General features: G+C 40.7%; 1 long non-coding RNA gene across 1 annotated transcript; it reads left to right on the top strand.

Moving 5' to 3' along the window:
- The first annotated feature begins 11,281 nt into the window (after positions 1-11,281).
- On the top strand, positions 11,282-21,253 carry LOC137861776 (uncharacterized). Its single transcript, XR_011099838.1, has 2 exons — positions 11,282-17,932; positions 20,113-21,253. It is a non-coding gene; the product is annotated as an uncharacterized lncRNA (long non-coding RNA).
- The last annotated feature ends 1,178 nt before the right edge of the window (positions 21,254-22,431 follow it).

The following is a 22,431-nucleotide window of genomic DNA, read 5'->3' as shown; positions in this document are numbered from 1 at the left end:
TTTGCAAAGACGTCAGTTTTTTGACCAGAGCAAGTGCTTGCTTCTGCTTGAAGTCCTCCTCCCCCCGCTTCCCCTTCCCTGCAGAGTCTAAGTTCTTGTAATGAAAAACATCCTGAGTACAATTGGGTATCTGGTGGTTGTGGCAAAGCGTCCCCCTCCATGGTAGATTAATTCACCAGATTTCTTGTGCCTTCACAAGCCTGGAGAGCACTAGATAAAGCCCAAATCCACATTATTTTGAACTCCAGCTGCACCCTTCACCTTCCTCAAAGGGCAAATCCCCACACAGATCCCTTCTGCTAGAGCCAGAAGGATGGGTTTTTGTGCTGTTGTTTTGTTTTGTTTAAAAAAAAAAAAAAAAAGTGTACCTCAACACTTTTCAGAAAGCAAATTCTGTAATTCTGTTGTTTCAAGGAGAGAGATGAATGATGACATATATGGGCTTCTGATAAAGATGCAAAGAGATAGGACTAAAACATACAGTAAAGCACTGTGAAATCATTCTTCAATATGAGATTCAATATGCTGCAGTTGTTGTCTATGAGACAATGTCTATGAATCCATGCATATGAATCCATGCATAATCTTTGAGTGTATTCATTTTTAAATATATTCTTTCAAGTGAATTTTAGCATTACTGAGGAACTGTAGCTTGACAGCATTTGAAGACAATGTTTTCAAATTTGGGGAGAGTGGGAAAGATTTTCAAAACCACAGAAGAGCAGTTAGGACTTAGCATCATCCAAAATAGGCTCTTGCTTTTATGGGTATATTTGAAACCTCTTTTTGAAATAAAGCCCTAAATCTTGGTATTTCACAGCAAAAAATAAAAATAAAAAATGAAGTGCCTTGATTTTCAGAGTAGCAAATCCAATTAGAGCTGAACCGCACAGAATACTCAGTACCTCTGAAAATCAGCCCACCTATCCCCAAAATCCCAGTTTCATTTTTCGGAATTACCTTCACCTTTTTGTGTTCATGGCATGAAGGTGCCTCCCCATGGGATGGACAGAAACAAGGATGGTGTTAGCCATTTGCTACAGGCTCTGATCTCAGCTTAAATTGGTATTTCAGCACAAACTAGTCCTTTTTGGTGAGGAATCCTATGATACGGACACCCTCCATCATGGACTGAAGCCAGCTAATGTCAGTGTAGTCACCAGACCATCTGGGGGGATTAGGGTAGGAGGCACCAAACCTTTAACAGGGGGAGCACCAACTGCAAGGGAAGGCAGAGCTCTATCTCAGTAGTATTCCTCTGAGCTTATCTGGTTCCCTAACTTCAACCAAATCAATCTTTTTAATGGGAACTAATGCTTAACCTTTTCCCTCAGACTTGGAAACGTGCTTTGGAGAAACTTGACTGAAAAAGTCAGGGCAGAGAGAAAGGCTTCTGGAGCAGATCTGGAGGTGTCTGTGAGGTGGGAGGCTGAAGTTAGTTGTCTGCTGAAAGATAACCCTTAAATGCAAAAGTAAAATCCCTCCCATTCAAACATGCCTGGAAAAGGAGTCCCAGTATGATATTTCTTAAAGTGTCATTTTACAGACTAATTTTTAACTCAAAAGAATTTTTTAAAGCTTTTTAAATATTCATGTCTTTAGCTCCTTGCTTGGAAAAAGCCTTGGAAAAGAAGGGAAGAGAAGAAGAAACAAGGAGCAGGGTGGGAAGGGGAAGACATATTATTTGATGAAACAAGACATTGCTCCAGGCCTGGGGCTTGCTGTCTTCCCAGCGAAGTCATGCCCGCCAGCTTGCTGCCTGGGCACACACATCTGCCTGCCAGCCAAGGTCCACCGGGTCAAAAATCTGCTTTATAGATAGTGCCCTCAGCCTGTGTGTAGCTAGAGGAGACGTTGTAGCCTATCAGGAAATAATCCACTTTTTAAAATGATCTCATGTGCCGAAATATTTATTTGCTAGTTAGATGGTAGCGGCTCTGGAGCAGTTGTTATATTTTTCTGGGGACAGTGCACAACTTGTGCTGCTGCACGAGACTCGTGTACCAGGTGAGGTATTAATCTGCTTGGTTGAAATACTACGGCCTATCCACAAATCATTAATGCTGGCTGCAGTACTGTACACTGTTAACACATGTACTTTGGGGCCAATCAGTCACTGTGGTCCCACATTGCAGATATTTAGCCCAGAAAGTTCTGCAGAAAGCCCGTTCCCAGCCCTGTTCTCTTGCTGGCTGCACTGTCAGACCAGCAGAAACCAGTGCCAGGCATGGGACCATGGGTGGAGGCTTTGGGGTTACAACTTCAGTAGGAAAGGAGGAGAGCGCTCTGCCAAAACAAGCATGGGTGGTGTGGCTTCGAGAAGACAGGGGCACTGAGCAGCAGGGAGCAAAGCTTGCTGGAGTGGTTTTTAAAGATGTTTTAGGAAACTGGCTTTGATTTTAACAGCTGGTTCTACCAACAGAGACCAAACTGCCTTTGGCACAGCTCTGTCCTTTTTCTTCGCCTACACACTGCCATAAGCCACAAAGCACTCACCAAGACTCTATAACAAACTTAACTTCAAACAACTAAAAGCCACAAAAAGCATAATGTCCCACAAGAAGGGAGCAGGAACAGAAAGAGAGGTAGTAGCAGTGATTTCCCCATAAGTCGTTCCAGAAAAAGAGAAGTGGGCAGCCAGGATGCTATATTACACTTCCACATCTCTTGGTTCCCAGAGCCTCTCTTGTACCTCATAAGGGCTCCCAGCTTCAACCAGAAATTTACACAAAGGGGATACAGAATTGCAGTGTGGACCCAAAGCATCCATGAAGGATACGGGCTTCCAGTGGACACTTGGGACTTCTTTTCATCCCCACCAGAGCAGACTTTCAGGAGCAAGCAGCCAACTACTGGCAGCAGTGCTGTGCATTGCCATGACTGTCTCCTCCCCATCAGTCTCTGAGGGACCTCAACAGAAGCTGTGAGGACTAAGCTAAGGCTGGCATTTCCTCTCCCTCTCTTGTCATCAAGTTTTTTTTTTTTGTTGTTGTTAGTTTTTTTTGTTTTTGTTTTTCTCAGAATGGATGGAGTCAAGGATGTGGTCTTGGCCTTATCTTTGAATTTCCTGGCTTTTGTCACCAAGTGTGTCACAAAGGCAACGTTATTAGCCCGGCTCTGCTGATAGCAACACAGAGATTTTTCTGCTGCTCTCAGAGACTTATTAGAAAAAAAAATGTTGCTTCAGACTGTGATGCGATTGCTGTATGTACTTCCTGCTCTGTCTCTGCCTCTGGGGTGCTCAGATGGTCCTTCTCAAAGCTGAAGGGATCACAAAGGCCATTCTTGAAGGGAAGGACATTTCCCCCCATGTACAGTTTCACTGCACTGGTAGAGTGTCTCTGGCACTGAATCTGCAATTTGCACATTGCAAGCATAATCAAAACAGTTTTCCTCCTAACTCATAACAGACAGCATTTCAGTGAGATGGGCTTACCATTGGCTGGTCCCACTGCACAACCCATATTAAAAACAAAACAAAAAAAACCCACACCCAAACCCTAGTGCTGTGTGTAATCAGAAGTCGTGTGTCCCACACTAGACAAGCCAAGCTGTACAGAGATAACAAAAGTTCAATAACTTCTTCAGCAGATTGAGCTCTTGATTACTGCAAACTACCAGTTTCAAAGAGCTGCAGCCTTGCCGATGGGGATTCATTCACCCTTTCTTGAGCCAGAAAGCCACCCCCGTTGCTGCGCCATGGGCTGGGAAGCCTCCAAACACCTTTGGGAGCCTGTGAAGGTGTTTTCGTCCTAGAGAGGATGTCTCTAAGACATGGAGAACTCAACCTGCTTTCAGAAGGTTTTTCAGGCCAACAGAGGCACCTGAGGACTTGGATAAAGATGACACTGCCAGATGGCGTGGCCCAGGGAGAGGTTGAAATGAAGGCTGCGGGGGACGTGTACACTGATTTCTCCAAAGACTTATAACCATGATGAAGAAAGAAATAGCTCTGCCACAAGAGACTCTGATGAGAAAAGTCATTTGCTACTGAAATGTAATTTAAAAAATGTATTTAATACCAATTAACAACACAAGCCTGTAATATCCACTTATCTAAACTGCTCATGGATTACTTGCTTTTCACTTACTAACCTACCCACTAATTTCCACAAAAAAATGAAAATACAGGTCAGGCTTTTGCTACCAGATTTAGTTATTTTACTACCAGACAAAGATGAGCCAGAATGGTTATCAAGAAAAATAAGGGGGGAAAAGAGAATTGGGAAATCTTAGACATTGTATTAAAACAACAGTTTTTAGGGTGTTTGATTTACTATTCAACTGTGCACAGCTGCTGCTGTGAGAAATAGGAAGCATGCCAAGGGAAAGAGATGGGGGAAAAAAAATTAAAGAGTGGGGGGAGGTTTGCAGAATCAACTGGTTAATGAGATATGAAAATTCTTATGAGTAAGCCCCTGCTGAAATCTCTTGTTTGCTTGAACCAGCTTGCTGCTTACCCACTGACACGGCAGTTCAGGTACTCTCTCCAAAGGAATTAGTCACTGAATGTGAAATTTAGGAAGCATGTGGGTATTGACGCACCAGTTTAGATCCTCTGTATTCTCCCCTCCTAATCTTGGAGCCACCTAAAATCTGCTGGGGCTTTAGGCACAAGTATTCCCTTCTCCCACTCAAGGAATGCTGCAGTGCTCTGCAAGAAGGGGAACATTTTCCACGGGGAGGGAATAAATGACTCAAGTCTTACAGTTGTGCACTGAGGAAGCTCAGCAGGATGAGGAAAGATGTGGGTTTGGATTCCACCATGCAGAGGACAGGAGGGAAGCAGTGCCCTGAACGATGTCTCAGCATCCTGCTGGCCCTGCCTTTCCCCAGCCTTCTTATGGGGAAGGATTCAGGGTTCAAGTGTCCATGGAAGACTTAAGACCATGAATTTTAAAAAAGGGAAAGATCTCTGCTTGGTCCACAGGAAAACCCCTAACTCTTTCCTTTGGCATTTCCCATAAGACTGCTTAGGCAGTCTCCTGCTGACTGTCCTCATCTGTACAAATCCCATTCCTGGGCACTGAGCTATTTTCCGATTCTACCTGGCAACTGAAGCACCAAATTCAGGATTCCACTTTCCACTAGGTATTTAAACATCCTGAATTTAGGAGCTGCATTATTGCCTCTTAATCTCTTCTGACATAAACTAAACCTTGTTTTGTGGTCCAAGTGAAAAAAGACTTCAGTCTCTCTAGATCGAGCCTGGCTTGTTTTCAATAATTCCTTGGATTACGTCGTTCATTTTCTCATATGAATAGGCCCACCATACTTACAAATGCCTTTCCCATTGATTATTGTTTGTTGTTGTGTTTGGGGGGGGGGGAGGGGGTTGTTGTTGTTTTGAGTTAAAAATGCTCAGTAATTCACAAGAAAATTAAATGTCCCTAGTGCTCTAAAAGAAACAGAAACCCCAAGGCGCAGAACTCAAGCTTGTGCCAGGAGGAACAACATTCCCCATCAGAAAAGGGAACTGGCACCACCAGAAGTCCTGGCTTTCATCTTGGTTCACTCCTTGGTGAAAATCTACTGCTGGAGAAACTTTTCAACCTGAAATGTTCATTTGCATTTGATTGATAAACTTCAGAAAACAACCTCTTATTGTCATGTAGATTAGACCATATCTACAGCTCCTAAGCAGCTAATGGGCTTAGCCCCAGTCTACTACTAATGATATTAATGAAAGGTTATTTTCTAGAACCTGTTCAAATAACAGGCATTTAAAGCAGCAAGTAGTGGGGCTTTTAGAGCAGCACATCTTGAATGCCCCGGTTTGCATCTGCTGCACTGTGAGATCTCCCATTGCGTCGGTGCTCCAGAAGGCCTCACCGTAGAATATTAGACTTGAGAAATCATTTATTGGACTCTTATCTTGCATACCTAATTGAGATGTCAGGCCACTGCATTCAAACTATAACTTGCAGACTAATTAAAGGCAACAGCTTAGTGCTTACCTAGGGATTCAGGGAGATTGCATGATGACCTGCCCATGTTGTAAAGAGAAGATTAAACAGACTGAACTAAACAATGTCTTTATTTTCCTGGTGATGCCTGATTTGGGGTGTAATCCCTCTTTATCCCCACACATAAACTTTTTTTGTTATTTAGGGAGATACAACCTAAAGGAGCCTTGTGGACCTTTTCACCTGGCTTTGATGTCCTAACAATCACTAGCCTTAAGCTTGTTTTGTTCCTGCTTTATCTTTCCATAAATCGTTTCCAAACAGCTATCTGGTCAGTGGAAAAACCCTACTTTTCTACAAGGAAAATTGCAAATGAAAAAAAACACCACACAACTATATACACAACTCTCTCTCTATATATATAGTTTTATATATGGTTTACTTCCATTTATTTGCATATTCATATTATCTGCTAACTCCAAATTCAAATTCTAATCCCTGCCTGTCAAGCTGAATAAAAATATATGTGATCCTTCTGCAGAGCAACAGACCTGAAATGGCAAGTTAAAAGCCCAGGGGTCACTGCTGGGACAAGAGGAAGCAGGAGGCAGTTTTCCTATCTTTGTGAGGATGATGATGAAGCCTTAATTTCACATAGTGTGGAAGGAGGCAGGCAGGCACTAAATATAAAAAGAAGGAGTTTATTTGACAGTGTTATGGGGAGGGTAACTGGAGGCAAACATTTGACACTGACACACTGGAATGCTGTAAAAATTTAATTAGATGGGTACATTAGTCATAGTTGTATTAAGGGGTTCACATACTACATGCAAAAATGCATGCTCTGGTACAAAAGAAATATTTAAATCTTTCCTGTAAATACCATTTCCCTCATTATTGGGAAATGTGGTCTCGGTGGGACCATTGACCATGTCATTGTATTTACAAAACTATGGTTAAAATGAGATTAACAGCATTTATGGGAAGGGTTTTCCTATACAGAGAAAGATGCCCATTATATAGGGAAGGTTGTACAGCTGAGTTGCCATGAAGTAGGTGTATGTGGCTGCTAGCTGGTTTAACATAGGGTCTAGTTCTGTGCTGTTAAACTATCTTTAACAACCTAATGTTCCCTAAAACAAGGGTTATTGGTGAGCTGAGATGTTTTGAAGCATGTCAAGAAGGCCCACTGCAATTTTCCCTGCCCCTGGAAACCACTGGGGAATGCTTTATGGCTGTCCAAAGGAAAGCTTGACCGACTTGCTCGCCTAGTCTGTGTAGCTAGAAACCATGTTCAGAAATGGATCCTCACAAGGTCATCCCTTTAGATTAGGCTTATTTGAGAAGTTCATGTGAATCCAGAGTATATTACCTCACAGAAAACAGCAGAGAAGAAAGACTGGGAGTTTTTGTTAGCTCCTAATTTGGATCTGCAGGACATAATGCATTACAAATTTCAGTAACTTTTGGGATTGATGGGCATTGTTTTCTCTGTTTTTAAGCCACTACAGCCACATCCAAAATCTTGCAGGGAGACACCTAGATTTCAACAGTCCTCTTCCACCTTCTGGTGAACCAGTAAACCAATTTAGTCCAAGTATTTCCCACATGCTTGACATAAAAGATCACCATGGGGCTGCTCCAAAGCGTGAACCAAAGTCTTTGCAGAAAAGCTTTGAACATGAAGATCAAACTGCTTCCAAAACTATGAATTGGTAAACCAGTTAGAATCCCACCCTTCCTCATAGAGCATACTTGGTTCTTAACTTGGATAAAATTCATATTTCTAGTCATTTGCAATAATGACCTTTTCAGAAAGGTCCAAAGGGTTTAGACCTTTTCCTTTATTTTTCTTTTCTTCAGCTTTATAACATTTGGAAAATTAGATAATATTTTAATTTGACAATGTTCATTTAGTAGTAAATAAACCAATAATTGGTCATGTTTTATTTTAAGCAGTGTTTCAGATGTGGTACCACATGTGACATTCAAAAGTAATTATGAGATTGAGATACCGGATAGGAAAAGGATGAAAACAAAAAATGACTCAACCAAAATCAGCTAATATTTAGCCTTAATCAGTGTTTGGATTGTTCTGATGAATTTAATTTCAATTCTATAAAAAAGGAGAAGGCTATATTGGTGATCAGTTCACTTCCCAGAATTCAGTGAACTTGCAAAGAGGATGCTGTTGTCTGAAATCACCTGTAAGCATATAAACTAGGAAGATGAATACCTTTGTAGTCACAACTGTCTTCCTCTAAAATAATATATTTTTGAGGGGAATACCAGGTATTTATCTTATGTCATTTACTGGCCACTAGCCTGCATCTACTGTGCCATTTGCGGAAACCCTTCCAAATTAGATTTGTCATAACTGACACAGTGAACCAACTGAGAAGTCAAACAGGCCAAAAAAGAAGAGGGGGCTGAAAGGAGAAGAAAAGAAATCCAGGATTACAGATACAAATAAATGAATAGGAGCCTGTGTTTTTATGTGAAACACTGGAATGTGGATCAAAATTCACCTTCAGATGAACAGATCACCACAGGTGTTGGCATTACAGTTTTCCAAAACTTTTGGCATACTGTTTACACAAGTTGGAAAAACTGTGTCACACTGGAAAGGGAAGAAAAATGGAGCCTAAAACCACAGTTCAAATTAAGGAGATTCTTTCTTTTCTAACTCTTGAATTGAAAATCACAGCCTCATAAAAAGACTTGCCCTTTATTGTCATTTTCGTTGCTTATAATCAGTAGATCAATCAGACCAGCTGAATTGTTCTGTCATAAAGGATAAACAGCCAAATGACCACAAATTGATTGCAAGGCAGATGCATACACACATAAATTTTTAAACTGGAAAAAAAAAAAAAAAAGGAAAAAGAAAGAAAAAAAAAAAAAACAGCAACAAAACACCTTGCTCTAAAACATCTATTTTCATATTTTCCCAAAACCATTACAGTGAGAATCTATCTGGAGCTATAAATACATTTTGTCGTGGGTGAAGATATCAACTGATAACTACGTCTAATATAGCATTGGTATTAATAACTCAAAAAAAAATATCTCTTCAGGAGCAATGTTAATGGGTAACATTCTCAAGAGGTTTGATTGCAAGGACATATTTAACCATTGACACTGCTACACTTGGCAAATAGCAGTGGGATTTAAATTTAATAAACAATGGCAAACGGGAGTCACCCCCCCCAAAAAAGTGAGACAAAGAATGAAACTAAGTAAAAAATACTCTGAAAATCAATAAGATTTCTAAACAGCAACCAATATTAAATTGAACAAGAAGTTCTGAGTAGTAAGTGAGGCAAAACCCCTGGTACATGGGTCTTTTAAAACTGAATGGGACAAAACCCTAAATCATCCTCTGGGGCCATTATAGCATGATGACAATTAAAAGCTTAGAGATCTCTGGCCAGCTGATCACACAAAGGTGCTCAGCACAACTGATCACAGAGGGGACACTGAACCATCTCCTAAGCAAAGTCCATAACAAAATTTTAAAATGCTAACATTATCATAAACAAGAATTTGAGTTTACACAACACGCACCAAATAGAGCAAAAACACGAGAAGGAATAAAATGAGATGGTAACCGTGGTTTGGATAGAAGTACGATGTACCACAGATCACTTGTTCCAGATGCTGTACCCCTGACACTATCACACTCTGACTGAACAGACAACAAGGATGACAGCAAGGTCCTAATACACAGCTCATCCTGTTTGCTAGTCATACTGATTTCTATTCTGGTTTAATGAAAACTAATGTTGCAGATATGAAATAAAAAATTTCTGAAGTTCTTTAGTGACTTAAGAACTTAAGTTCCATTTGCAAAAGCCTGATGGGCGCTTTTGAAAATTGGATTTATAATTAGTAAACCAGACAACTGAACTCTTAAGATCATTAGGATGATATTAGGTAAAAACTTCAAAGTCAATGGGATTTATACACCTTAGGCACATAAGCTCCTCTGAAAAATTTCCTTCATGTCAATCTGCATTCAAATAATTCTTCTCGTACTTGGCTATATTGTGTTTGTCATGACCACTGAGCATGATAAATCACATCTCAAAAATCCAGTAGCAATAGGAATTAAATAAATGTCTCCTTAAAACATTACACTTCCTAAAAGGTAAAAGAAATTGTGCCTAAACTACTGGGGAAAGGGTAGAAATAACTTGTTAAGAAAAAAATCAGACAGAAGTAATTCCAGCTCATCCAAAGCCTGTTCCCAAATGAATACTGGAAGATCAGAAAGCTGTGACTAGCAGAGAATAGGCAAAAGCAGATGTTGCGTCCAGAGCCCTCTTTGTGAAATTCAATAGCTGGTTTGGTTAATCGTTTGAACTGGTCACTTGGGAAGGCAGTGCCAGCTTATTTTATGGTAAGTTTGAGCAGTTCAGTGTTTGCACAGTGTGTTCACCTCTTACTGGAATAAAGAGGCTGTGTTTGTAAATAAGATGACAAGTTGTACCATATTAGGATCTTTTGCAACTGACAAAGCATTCCCATTTTCCATAGAAAAGGAATCATTTGACTGAGAAGAAATATTATCTGGCAGTATTTCTAGAGCCATGCTTCAAAGAGAAATTTGAAGCTGCTCTTGTATAACGTGCAGACATTAATCACTAAAAGCGAGATTCTCATAAACAAAGTAATCCAAACCAGTAACACAAACCCAGTTCTTCTCCCTTGCTGAGCACCGATCAGTGCAGAGTACACAGAAAGCTGGGTCAGAGCCTCCCTTTGCTGGCAGCAAGCAGCCTGGCCCCGCTGCCCCAGGATCAGCCTGTGCCCATGCATCTCAGAGTAAGATCACAGTGCTGCTAAAACCTTCCAACAGCGCAAACCGTGAGCGAGACCAAGGAGATGCAAACAACTAAAACAGCATTGAAGGAAGCAGAGAAAAGTTTTAGCTGCCCAGTGGCGGGAGAAGCAGAATAATGGCTGTATTTTAGTCCTGTCACCTGAGCGAGCTGGTCAATGCTATTAAGATCGAGTCAATCTGAGTCTGTGCAAGCATAGCAATGTTTGAATGATAACAACTCTCTGGGACCAAAAGGAGACATCCCTGCTGAAGAGTAAGGAAGCAGCCACTGTGATTGGTTTTGGTAAGGGTTTCTGGTCCCAGCCCTAATGGTGCTCCTGTCATGCTGAAAGACCAAAGTACTGCAGGGAGCATTGAGTGCTGTTGTTTCAACCAAAAGGATAATTGCATATCTCCCACCCAACTGTGTGAGGGAGGCACTGCCAAAACAGACATGGTTAATGCAGCCAAATTCACCTTCAGGGAGAACTCTTCTGGAACAATGTGAGGTGGGTTCTGGTCCTGCCACCAGCACATGACACCAGCAATGCCTTGGTGGTGTCTGAGCTGGTGGGATTCTGAAGCAGACAAGTTTTTTTACACAGGGAAGAATGAGGGAAACTATTTCCAAGCCCATTTAATAGCCCTGTCTGCAAACATTCTTCTCCTCTCTTGCTGCTGTTCTACCCTTGTCTCTCCTACTTGGCATGGTGCCTTTTCCCCCCCAAGCAGCAGCTGTGCACACTTGAATAGTAAATCAAACACCCTAAAAACCGTTGTTCCAAAATCTTTTCAGATCTTTTTCTCCTCTATTTCTGTTCTCTTTTTCTTGCTAATGATTAAGGAAATTGGCTTTTTTTTTTTTTTTTTTTTTTTTTTTAAATCTGGTATGAACAAATTTTGTGTTGCAAACAACTTGATGTATCACAATGTCTAGCAAGGAAAGGACATAGGAGGTTCATCAACTTCATCTCCCATCAGTACTTTAGTTGTTGAGGGTGGCAGGATTGTAGGAAATATACAGTGGGGGGCTTCACATATCCTTTGGGATCTGGAGGTCCCAGACTATCCTGTGAAAGGACAAAGAAGATGGTAACAGCCTGGATTCCCAGGTTATAAATATCAATACAAATACACATCAGTCAGTTCTGATTTACACTAACCAGGAACCTGAGCCAAATACCCCAAATGGCATTTGTTTCTACAGTTTCAAGACTATTTCCACAACAGAAATGCCTAGAGGATTAATATTGTAGAGAGAAGGATGAAGACAGAACAGCAAAATACCAGATAATTAGCACCATGCAGTACATCACACGCTTTTTGTTGAACTCCACATCCATCATAGAGTAGCAGTGAGTTACTCTCTGGAAAAATAGGTGCATTATTTTGTCCAGAAAGCTCAGATTTACAGAAGGTAGCTTAATTGATAGAAATGCCTGACTACTGACCAAAATACCTATCAGCTTAACTGTTCCTGTGTTTTGAAACTAGTGCAGGAAACTCATGTTGGACCTTTAAAGAGACCCAATTTGAAAAAAAAATAAATCAAAAAAAAATTCAATCTAGCACTGCCCCTATTATTTGCATAAGATACTTAAGCCCATGGATAGCTTCTCCCTTTAGTTCGTATGTCTGTGAGAGTGATGGTAGAGCTTTAGCTGTGAAAATACAATGAATGCTTTATTACAAAGAAAACCACAGTTTGAAAACCAGGGAAAACTCTGATTCACCAGCATGACTCACACATACACTATAGAGCCTGCGATCCCTTTAGCAAAGATGCAAACCCAGCAACATGTAAGTACTTGCAGAGAGAACATATTTTCCCTAAATGAATGATCTTTTCAAGGGCCTTATCTTATTCTTTTTGAAGGCAGAAGAAAATCTCTCACTGGACTTTGGACTAGACCCTTAAAGGCAGGAGGCAAGTCAGTAGACACCATGTAAATATCCACAAAAATTACTCAAAGCCACTACCAAGATAATGTTATCACAGGAGATGGGAAGTTAGATTTCTGAGAAGGCTGTTACTAGCCTGGGGAGGACCTGTTACGTTGGCTAGCATCTGACTGTGATTAGCAAAGCTGAACTTTTCAGGAAATGAGTACTTGAGGGTTCCCACCTCAGAAGATAATTTTGACAAGTTCTCGATTTGAAGTAATGCTTTTGAAAGCAGAACATTTCAGAAGATTTTCAGATATCTTAAAAAAAAAAAAAAAAAAAAAAAAAAAAAAAAAAAAAGAGGCTGGAAAGTGCAAGCTTGTTTGAAGGTAACAACTCTGTTGACTGCAGCATAAGGGAGTTCAAAGGAATTTCATGTCCAGAGATGAAATAATTTTGTTACATTACTCTAGGTCCCAAGACCACTGGTCCAGCTGATTATAATAAAGAGCAATACTGGAAGAACATAGCAAGGAGTCAGGCTCACAGCATCACCCTGCGGCCTAGCAGAGCAGTGAAGAGATGAAAGAAACCTCTTTCGTGTGTAATTTTAATTCATTCTTGCTGCTGGGGCTACAAAAAGCACGGTATAAGAACATACATTAATGGAGGAACTCAAACTACAGGTGCAATTACACTTGTTTATTCGACCCTCTTGAATAAGTGGCTTCATTTTCAGAAATGCAAAGCACCATGCTGCTCCAGCTGAATCAGCCTGATGGGGAAGGAGCTAGGTTAGTACAGACAGTTTTGTACTCTCCATCACAGCCATACCTGGGGCACTAATTTTTCTAGTAAAACTAAGGTTTCTTTTTTAACATAGTTAACATATCACAATGTTAAAAGAACAAGTCTCTTTCCTCAACTTGGTTTCCAACATTTTCCCTTGCTTTAGAATGAAAAAAATTCACTACATATTGAATAGTCTTTGGAGGGAAGTAAACTATCTCGGTTTAGCACACCAGAATGTTACATTCACTATTTCTTTCCACATTTCTGTGCCTGTGCTGAAGTCATCTCTCTGCCCTGGGTCTCTTTGAAGATATTAATTCTTTCATATATTCCCGTATACATATCTGTTGCTTGAACATACCTGCATGTATTCAGCTTTCCTTTCTGTGAACTGCAGCTCATCTTTCCTGGTTTTTGGACTGTAAATAGTGTCTTCATATGCCTTTCATCCACAATTAAGAGCCATAAATTGGCTAAAAACATTGGGTTTATAGCTTGAGCTGTGGGAGTATTAGTCCATGGCTTATGTTACATACAGTAGCTTGGTGCTCCTCAGCAGAAAAGGCAGATGTAAGATTAAGTCAACGCAGATCCTGTACACTCATTTCCCAACCATGCTGTGCTCGTATGAAAGGTCATCTCATCCCCATAAACTCTCATGCTTCAATTTCTGAAGCTAACAAACTCCTCCTTTGGTTTTCAGAGCTGCCTGGAGCCTTTCCTTGCCGGACTTGCTCAACTCTGCAGCCAGTAATGGTCATTAATGAAAAGTGTTCCCTACCATTTCCATGTTATTGTCTAAGTTGGCTACGGGATTCAGTATATTACACATTGCTTCTGGGTAAAAATAGAGACAGATCTCTCAATTTCATAATATTAGGTTGGATCTGTAGACTTCTGAAAGGGTAGAATTGGAAAAAGTTATTGATCTTGCTTAAAAACAAGATCAAATAGATTAGATCTTTTGCGATGTCTGAAAAGAGACTATTTTCCTCTTCCTAACAGGTTAAACATCTTTCAGCAGTAATCCTGAATATAGTCTGGTTTCTGCAAGCACTAGATCTATGGCTGACGAGACAACACCATTAAACAGACCTGATTTGTTTCCTAGTTCACAACATTACTTCTTGGGGGAGAGGGCAAACAGGAGGCTGGGTTAGTGGGAGCCCTTATCTGAGGAATGCTGCCCTCTGTTTTGATGGAGATGGGATTTCACTGGTACTGCTCCCCTTTCCTGGCACCTTTCTTGTAGCTTCTCTGGAGCAGTTACACCGTGAACTGAGCAGCTGTGGATGTAGACACATGAACATGAAGCTACCCGGGTCCTCTGCACAGTCCAACATGGGGATGTCCAGGGAGCAGATCCATTAAGTCATATTTATTTCTATGACCCACAAAAGGAAAACCTAAAGGATTTTAACTATATAAGTTACTGACTGAGCTAACAAAAGCCTACTTAGCAGCAGCCCAAACTCCTAACTCTGGATTCTCAGCAATATGCCTCAGCTATTTTAATATCATAATATCATACCCCCTTTCACTGTGAACAGCCTGTGTCAACAGGAGTGGGGAGGTTCTGTTCAGCTGCCTTACTTGCCTTTTCTAAGGGTCACTTGGTGACCAAAATTTCTAATTTTGATGTTTTTACAGCAGGCCTTGAACACTGATGGAAACACATTTAGCACATGCAGAATGAGATACCACCCCACAGTCCTTTGATGTCATTACCCTGATCCAGCATTCAAAACATATAAAACAAAAGCTTTCTTCCAGTGGAAGATCAGCATTTTCCAGCATGTTCAAAGATTGCTTCCCAACATCTCCACATAATAAATTTGTCATAAGACGGTTCTTATTCAGAAAAGTTTCTGCGTTAATGCTTCAGAAATATTTGTTAGATGTAGATGAGATCGTGTGTTCTTCCTCACTGAGCTACATCATATCTCAAAGACACACCCCAGCAGAGAAGAGGGAGGAAGACATTTGGGAATAATTCCTCCCTGTTTCCTCTTTGCTCCAATACCAAGAACAAATACTCACACGCCCCCGTTCCTATATGGACTGGGTCGTGCTGGGTGGTGCAATACTTGGTCTTTGTGTTTCTCCACCCACGAGTTTATGAGTCTGAGCCCCATCTCGCAGTAACCACAGAAGCATCTGGCTGCCCCTTGTGCCTTTACATGAGCTCACACTCCACAATCCAGCTTGGGTACATATGTTTCTGGGTATGGATTCAGCAGAGTTATGAACATAAAACTCTGCACAGAGAGATGAGAGAATGCACAAAGAGAAAGTGTTAAAACAACAACAACGAACATTTAAAATAAATTGCAAATAGAGGTGCATAATTTGTGGTTAGAGAGACTGAGTGCTAGTTATTATTCAGTATCACTCATTTCTTTCCTCCAAACATGTATGAAAGCCAGGAACAAATAATGTTTTTATAAACAGGGATGAGGTTTTCTTTTTTAAATTAGATTATGTTAAAAAATAATCTAGGATGACTGAGTGAGATTGTACCTATACAGAGAAATTACTATACAGCCAAGTGAATCATTAATCCAAATATAATGTATAACTTTACAGCAAACAAAAGCCAGACATATTGAGAGTGAATTGTTTGCAATAGAGAGTTACATATTAAAATGCATGTATAATGGTAACTTCCTGTTAACACCCTCTTGAAGAAAAGAAACACCAGTTCTAGGCTTTAAAATGCCATGTCTTAACTACATTCAGCAAAGAGCTCTATATGTAATGAGAGCAGCATACATAGGAGAGATTCTTGAGGGGAAAAAAAATAAAAAAAAAATCACAAAAGCCAGCTCCTATAAAAGTGTTTAGCAGAATTTGCTCCATCTTCATTTGCCTGTATCAAAGGAATTCATTGTCATCTCCAAAGGCAAACTTGGAGGGGGGAAGAAAACGTGCTTTATTGAAAGCAAGACATATGATTTAATCTGATCTCACCAGAATTTCATTCTAGCCCTAGGAAGGTTGCCCTGGTGACATCACACTTTGTATCATGTCCTCAGCCCACAGGCATCCATTGTAAGCTCTAGAAGAGACTTGGCATCAGTTGGGAATGGGAAAACGCACACATTTTGGAGGACTGATCAGGGAGAACGAATGCATCTTCCACCCTTGTTACTAAAAGAAGCCTAGTGCCTTGGCCTGGGTTTGCACTGCTTGCCTCCACCACTTCTAGAAATACAACAGAGCCAGAGAAACAGAGCTTCACATTTGCTCTAAGCTCTTTTCCCAAAACTATGGAAAGTACTTGACAGAGGAGAGTAACTGCTGGGTCTTCTACCAGTTAACCAATTCAACGACCACAAAGAGCTCCTCAAAGTGGTATAAGAAGCAAAGAAAGCAAGTTTCTACCTTCCCATTAAGAAATTGATTAGAAAAGCCTAGCAATCACCCATTAAACAAGAGGGAAGCAAGACCAGAGAAAGACTAAAGAAACCCTTGAATGATATGTGCTGTCCCATGAAGACAATGCCCTGTCCTGTAAAGATTCCCAGTTTCAGCAAAGTGAAACCACTTCTCCTGAAAAACAACCTCCCCAAATACAATCCTCTTTGCTCCTCCTGACCTGGAGCCCTGCTGAAGCCTGTCAGGTGGCAGTCTGGTGGGGCCCTTGGGCTGGTTCCCAGCATTCTGCATTGTTGTGGCCCACCAGGAGCCAGCTGCTCTTACAAAACCAGCAGACCCCTTACAGACACAAGATGAAATGCTGGAATGCAGCCACAGGGTTCCAGTTTACTTCACACACCAATACCCTGTGCAATGCGTGCAGTAGATGTGTATATTATCTAAGCTCTAGGAGGCTATGAACAGCTCTTCTGGCATTTTGGAAGTATTAGAGATCTGGAAACCAGGGAATACAGTAGTTCAGAAGAGAAAAAGTGACAGGGAAACATTATTCAGAAAAAAAACTCCAGCATAAACCCCATTGAATCCATGAGATCTGCCAGGCAAATGACAGAAGCCACAGTCAACACAATTCTGTGCATCACACACATCTCAATGTAATCACATTTCAATATTTTCCATCCCACTGAATAAAAAGGTTGGAATGAAAATCCCTCAGACTATGTGGAGCGCTGGTTTCCCAAGACAGAAGAGAACCCAATTTCCCTTGCCCTCTTTCCTAGAGCCAAATGGGGGAAAGCTCCTCTGCCAAATACTCTGGGCAGGCGATAGACCCACCCATCGATTAAATGAAGACAATGAGGAGGTGAAGATTGACTTGCTTGTTATCACAAGGTTCCCAGCTGCTGCGTGCACACGTTGGGAGGATAATTTCAGAGGAGCTTTGTTGCAAGTGCCCTTCTTTTCCAATCAGTAGGCATCACCACAGCTGGATAAGAAGCTAACACAAATACTAGCATTCGAGTCATTACAGTGACATGTAATACTACAATTTTCTGGGCTATTGATTATTGCTGTTCTGGCATTACAACCCTAAACACTGGAGGAAGTCAAGTGGAGAATGAGAAGAGGAGGATTTAGCATGCTGGTGAGCTGTTTAAAAGACCTTTGCTGAAAAATCTGCTTTGTCAAAATGATAACTTTTGGCCAAAAGGTACAAATTTTGAGACAAAGGTTTTGCAGGTAGTTTAGGGATTTTTGTTTGGGTCTCCAACCTGTTAAATTAGCTCCCTAGTCACCAAGCTATCAATTATTCTCTCTCAGGTTATACTTTGTTTTCCTTTAGCGCAGTTTCATTCCAAGATGCACAACCAAATTTCTGAAACAGGTAAAAAAATTAGTGTTTTTCTGTCCCTGACACCTCCTTAGTGTTCAGACAGAGGGAAATAACTCTATCATAAACTCTATGGGGAGTTTATTGATAATATAAAATGTTACATTTTGCTTTCAAGACATTTCTTATTACAGTCAGAAGAGAGAGAGGATGTGAGTCAGAAGCTTTTTTTTTTGGTTTCACTTGTTTCATTTATTCACTGAGTTTACTGAAACCGAAGTAGCTGTTAGAGCTAGAAGTCCCGAGGTGTGTGTGTCCTTTAGCACAGAACTTAATTTCCAAAACAAACAATTGCGACTACGTTTCTGAGTGTCACCTTCCCGGCAACATCTGATGCATATGCAAAAAAGAAAAAAACTTGAGTGCTAAAGCTTTGCTGCAGCTAACTGCTCTCCGTTTCAGGGAGATTTACCCTTTTCCCACTGCTGCTTTTACTCCAGCACCCATTTCTAAGTCTGGATTACTTTTAGATGCTTCCCTCCAAGCAAGCAGGCAGTGGCAGACCGCTGTTTTGTCATCTACACCAGCTCCCTCCAGAAAAAGCTTGAAGGTTGAACAGATCTCCCTTAATGTCAGATTGAGGTTACTCTCTGGAACCCTTCAGAGAAGGCTTTCTAATTTAAGGGTTCAGTATTTTGAGTCATTAGCAACTGGCTCCTCCTGCCTTCTGCTATACCACTGACCCAGTTCTTCTGGGCCTCCACGCTATGGTGTGGAACAGTTTTGAGTTCTCTCATTTTGTGATGCCTGCAACAATATTTATTCACAAGCCATTTCAAATAAAGCACGTTGCTTTACTGTGTTAACATCAAAGCTGAGCTTGCAGATTGTATGGTTTAATTTCTATGATATGCATACCTATACTTATACGTATTTATATATATATATATGTACACATGCACGCTTGCTCAAGAGAAAAAGCAGTGTAGGGCCGCTTACAATAACAACAAACAGCAGAGGACAGGGATTTTGGGTCTGGCAGCATGCACACAGCTGCGTGCCTTTCATATTGAAATCCCCACATGGAGTGCCTGCAGGACCGAAGGCGGGCACCCACCCACCCCAGCACCTCACCCAGCCTGCCCCGAGCTCTGCCCAGCCCCATTGCACGCCCACCGGCCCTTTCCACAGTGCCAGTATTTCTGCCTGGGTGGGATCCCATTTTCTCCTACCCAGATGAGCAATAGTTTAAGGCAGAAGTCCTTCTGTTCCATACCTCCATATTTTTATTGCATCTCCTCACACACAGAATGACTAGAGGTGATGGAATGGCCATATGCTGATTTGTGAATATCTTCCAAGATAGCAGTGATGTTTTGGATAATTCAGGATGAGTGCCAAAAAATTTTTGGTGAATTCTTGTCTGCAAGACATCATTTCTGATAGGCTAAGAGCAAGCTAAGGAGGTCTTTGCCACACTCACGTACCCCTCAGGATACTTGTGTGCAGTACAATGTGCATCTCCCAAAATAACCAAAGTAGTCTATGGAACTGCCATCTGCTCAAGTGAACACATCATTTTTCCTTGTGTCTGATCGCGGGTGAGGTAAAAAATATGTAAATATATATTAATGAATGATTTCAGTCATCTTAGCCGTGAGTAGGTCGGTGCATTGAGAAGTGAAGCAGTAAAAGTGTCAGCTACCCTCTTTCTAATTTCCCTAATCTCCACCTCACCCCCATTCTTCCTTTAAAAGTGGAAACTGAACTTTTAAAAAGAACAGTAGATGAAAATCAATACCAGTAGTGAGCTATGACACAGAACTTTATGCCAAGATACATTGAATAATATTGATTTCTCTAAAATACATGCTCATGAAACCAAGCCCTTGCATTCTGAGCCATTTTTGCATTTGGACTCTAAAATCTTTGCACTCTTTGAAATCTCTTACTCAATTTTTGTCTTTCTCTCTCTCTATTTTTTTTTTTTTCAGGGAGTGTTTGGCTCTGAAGATCTCTTTAAACCTTCTGATCAATGGCCAGAGAAGAAGCATGGTCCAGAAATACTGCAGGGTCCTTAGTTCCTTTCTTCAGTAACACTGTGAGAATATAAACTGTTTGGCAACAAGCATTTATCAGTTTGGGAAGAAGAGGATCAAATTCTTTTACTCCTTACTTGTCAGCATAGGAGAAGAAAACATTAGCTGAGACCTTAAGGTCTTCTCTTCCCTGCCTTGATTTGGCCACAGCAAAACAGATATAACCATACTGTCTATGGGGGAACCTTCAGCATGAGCCAGCATAGGAAACGTAAGAAGGGAGAGCCAAAGACCTGAACTGGAACAATGGCATAAATACTGCTATCACACACACATGGGACAAACTGCGATCCTTCAGACATTTCCCTGCAGACTCACCATTTCTTTTGCCAAATCTGAGCCCTTCTTGCACAACATAAAGCTTTCCCAGCAGAGGTGGCCTGGGCAGCATCTTATTTTTTCATTGCCAGCGACTATTTCTGAGAAAGGCTAGAACAGAGCGTGCCAGAGTCTGGAATTAGATACAAATTAATTGCATGTAATTACTCAAGAGCATCAAGTATCTTTTCAGGATTTTATGCTTATTGTTATTGTAATGATGTTCAATTTGCAAATACAATTATTGTAAATTGCTCTATTGATAACTTCAGCCTCTCTATTGTGTGTGATCACCTCACCACGTTTTTTGTGGTCTCCTGAAATGAGGATTTTTTTAACCACGATGCAGACACAAATAGAGCTGAAAATTGACTGCTGTTCTTGCAATGGCTTTCTGCTACTCAGAAGTGGGGAACTAGTAAATTATTAGCTTTCGATTAAATTAAAATGTCACTGCAACATCTAAGAAGCCAAAGTCATAAAAACTTTATTTTTGTCTTTCACCAGAAGCCTGCTAATAATAAATTGCTAACACTTTGGTTCCTGTATTCTTTTGACAATGCAAGATCTTAGTAATGTTAATTTTGATTTGATTTTTTTTAAATTATTTTTTCATCTTCTATCCAATTGAGTTTCTCTCATTGTTTCATGTAAACTAGAACCGCCATTACTGCATGGATGTGTTGGGAGGATTAATAAACTGATGCTTAAAAGCCGGTTTTTATGTAAATTATGTGAAATTGGTTAAACATTTTCATTCTTCAGCTGCCCACAAGGTATAAAGAAGTATTAATATGCACAACTACTGGCATATGCATGCAGCTATAGTCACTAATGTTCATTGCTTGCATGTTTGGCCTCAGATATTTCCTACGCATGCTGCTTTCTGACAATTGAGGATATTGTTTGGTCAATGAATCCCATAGAAGAAGAAAAAAGTAAGTACAGGGAGAAAGCACATGGCATTTAGAAGGGGGAAGCTGAGCAGCATGGAGAGATGCAAGAGAAACAAGTTATGAAGAGGATAAACATGGAAATGGAAAAATCATTGAAAAATTATTCTCAGGGGCTCTTCTCCTTCCCTCCCAGATGATGTTTCCTTCTAGCCGCTTCCTTGTGCAAAGACCTACATGTTCTCGTCTGTATGGCCTTTCTTCTTTACATTCACTTCAAGTCCATTTTTCAGTTAAATGTTCCTTGCCTTTGTCCAGCTTCTCTTTGTCACCAGAAAGCCTTTTTTTCCCCTGCCCATCTTGGTCATTTCTCTGCATGGCTTAAACTTCAGGTCAGAAAATTCAGGTTAGATATTAGAAAAAAAAACTTGTTCTATGGTTCGGAGTGTAGAAGCACTGCAATAGGCCACCCGAGGAAGTGGTGAAGATACCATCATGAGGTGGTTTTAAGGAACAAATTCAACAAAGATGTGTTGGGGATTTCCTAAGCCTCTCTTATTTTGCCTTGGGGCATGAGGATGGACCAGATGACCCCTTCAGAACTCTCCCAGCTTTATATTTCTGTTATTTCTTTCACTTCTCCAGGGTCTGAGTCTATTTAAATGTCTCAGGGTATGTCAATGCTTAATTAAAACTTTACACTACCAGGCAAGTGTATAAACCTGTAGAGACTGTTTTTTTCCAGGGTCACTGTGCTTACATCCAGAAAGCTGCTGACACAAGCACACACAAACACACATGGTGTTGTAAGAGGTGCACTCATCATTTATTTATGAAGTTTATAATCTGACACTTAAAAAAAAAAAAAAAAAAAAAAAAAGATCCTAACAGGCTCCAACATTTCACAGTTGTTGAAATGTCACCTCTCAGATACAGATATTGATTTACAGTTTGAGACCAAGTACATTGTATTCTGTGCTAACAAGCCAGTTCAACTCCACTC

The sequence above is a fragment of the Anas acuta genome, chromosome 10 (genome assembly GCF_963932015.1).
Source record: "Anas acuta chromosome 10, bAnaAcu1.1, whole genome shotgun sequence".
Classification (NCBI taxonomy): domain Eukaryota; kingdom Metazoa; phylum Chordata; class Aves; order Anseriformes; family Anatidae; genus Anas; species Anas acuta.
The sequence above is the reverse complement of the archived record's forward strand: the minus strand, read 5'-3'. Positions and strand labels throughout refer to the sequence as shown.